Genomic DNA, 2,952 nt, shown 5'->3' with positions numbered 1-2,952 from the left:
TAATTATAAACTAATACAATGTAATAATTACATGTAAAACATTTGATGTTATAAGTGTATATTGTGATGATAAAATATCAATTTGATAATACATTTTGAAAAAAAAACATTCGAATATAATTATAATTTTAACAATAGTAACATTTTTAAATAATATAGAAATAATATATAATTATATATATATATATATCTTATTAAACACAAATTAGTCTAAAGGTGTTTGTATGCCTGGGTAATGAAAACCTACATGTGGTTATATATAAGCCGTGGAGTGAAATGAAACCTAAGTGGTTATATACGTGGGGTGAATGAAAACCTCAGTGTGGTTTATATAGCCGGTGAATGAACTAGATGTGTTATATACCGCTGGGTAGAAATGAAAACTAGAGTGTGGTTCTATATAGCCATGGGTGAATGAAACTAGAGTTGTGGTTATTATAGCCATGGGGTTGAAATGAAACCTAGAGTGGTTTATTAGCCATGGGTGAATGAAACCTAGAGTGTGCTTTTATATACCAGTCTGTGAAATGAAACCTCTAGAGTGTGTTATATAGCCATGGTAATGAACCTAGAGTTGTTTATATAGCCATGGTGAATGAAACCTAGAGGTTTTTATATACCATGGGAGTGAATGAAACCTAGAGTGTTGGCTTTATATACCGATGGAATGAACCTAGAGTGTGGTGTAGTATATCCATAGGGGTGAATGAAAACCTAGAGTGTGGTTATATAAGCCATGTAATGAAACCCTAAGAAGTTGGTTTATATAGCCAATGGGTGAATGAAACTAGAGTGTGTTTATATAGCCATGGGATGAAACCTTTAGAGTGTTGGTTTAATAACCAGGGTGAATGAAACCTAGAGGTGTTTATATAGCCATGGTGAATGAACCTAGAGTGTGTTATATAGCCATGGAATGAAACCTAGAGTGTGTTTATATACCATGGGGTGAATGAAACCTAAGTGTTATATAGCCATGGTGAATGAAACCTAGAGTGTGGTTTATATACCATGGTGAATGAAACCTTAGCAGTGTGGTTTTAATACCATGGGTGAATGAAACTAGAGTGTGGGTTATATAGCCAGGAGGTGAATGAAACCTAGAGTGTATATGTATTAAGTGTTAAGATTTTAGAATTACATGTAAAAAACAACCAACTCATGCTAACTAAATCAAAATAATTTGTATTGATAACCCTCTGAAGAATGTGATCTAAATTATTATTAAAAAGTGCTGTAAGAATTTGAAATACATAATATATGTCTCAATTTTCACAAGAGACACATTCTGAACTTTTAAACATAATTGTCAAACTACAGAAACTCATCTACTTACAAAAACAAATACAATGTCAGTGTCAGTGTTCTCATCCTTCATCTTGTGGGGATGTGTTTATAGTTCTGGTAATGTTCCCCCTTATAGAGTTCCTTAAACATCCTAGATACTAGTACATTAGTAGTACTTATATATACATTAGTAGTACATAACATGTTAATAGTGTAGTACTACAGTACGGACCTGTGTTTTTACCATCCTAATATAACATTAGTAGTACTACCAGGTAATATGTCAGTACTTACAGTACGGACCTGTCTTACCATCCTAGTATACTAGTGACATTAGTAGTACATAACATTGTAATATTGTAGTACTACAGTACGACCTGTCTTACCATCCAGATACTAGTACATTAGTTAGTACAACAGTGTAATAGTGTAGTACTACAGTACGGACCTGTCTCTTTAGATACTAGTTACATTAGTTTGAGTACATAACAGTGTAATAGTGTGTAGTATTTACAGTACACCTATCTTACCATCCTAGATACTAGTACATTAGTAGTACATAACAGTGTAATAGTGTAGTACTACAGTCCTCGTTTGAAACTTTAAAGCTTCTTGTTTATTGTCACAACGAGCCTTCTGGATATGTGTAGTACTGTATATAAAACATCCGTGACTCTTTGATTCACCAAAGGTTCTTGTTCTCTACATTTTCTTTTGTTTGTTTTGAATTTAACCCCCTTTTTCTCCCCAATTTCGTAGTATCCAATTATTAGTAGTTACTATCTTGCTCGGGAGAGACTAAGGTTGAAAGTCATGCGTCCTCCGATACACAACCCAACCAAGCCGCACTGCTTCTTAACACAGCGCGCCTCCAACCCTGAAGCCAGCCGCACCAATGTGTCGGAGGAAACACCGTGCATCTGGCGACCTTGGTTAGCGAGCACTGCGCCCGGCCCGCCACAGGAGTCGCTCGTGCTAGATGAGACAAGGATATCCCTACCGGCCAAGCACTCCCTAACCCGGACGACGCTAGGTCAATTGTGCGTCGCCCCACGCGGCCGGCTGCGACAGAGCCTGGGCGCGAACCCAGAGACTCTGGTGGCGCAGCTAGCACTGCGATGCAGTGCCCTAGACCACTGCGCCACCTGGGAGGCCCGTAGCCTTCTGGATATGTGTAGTACTGTAAATAAAATATCCGTGACTCTTTGATTCACCAACAGTTCTTGCTCTCTACAGTTTAACATAAACCATATTTCCCCCTCTCCCTCTAAAAATTTACTTTTGGATTATAAACACGTAAATAAAAAATAGAAAAGGAATACTAAAATAGCCCAGGTATCGTCATGTCATATACATCATAACCCGCGGGGGTTCACAGTTGTTCAAATGTTGCATATACATTTTTAGTACCTAGATATTGTGTTATATTTCAGAATGTCTAATAAACAAATATATTGTGTACATTATTAATATTGTTTTACCAGAAATATATAAAAATAATAATAACAAAGTTTAACCAGCACCTGTATGCAGACGATACAGTTGTGTTCTCTATTGCCCTCCCTGCTGATCATGCTCTATCTGAACTATAGTATGCTGATCATGCTCTATCTGAACTACAGTATGCTGATCATGCTCTATCTGAACTACAGTCTGCTGATCATG

This window comes from Salvelinus sp. IW2-2015, linkage group LG37 (genome assembly GCF_002910315.2).
Source record: "Salvelinus sp. IW2-2015 linkage group LG37, ASM291031v2, whole genome shotgun sequence".
Taxonomy (NCBI): Eukaryota; Metazoa; Chordata; class Actinopteri; order Salmoniformes; family Salmonidae; genus Salvelinus; species Salvelinus sp. IW2-2015.
Note: the sequence above shows the minus strand (reverse complement) of the source record.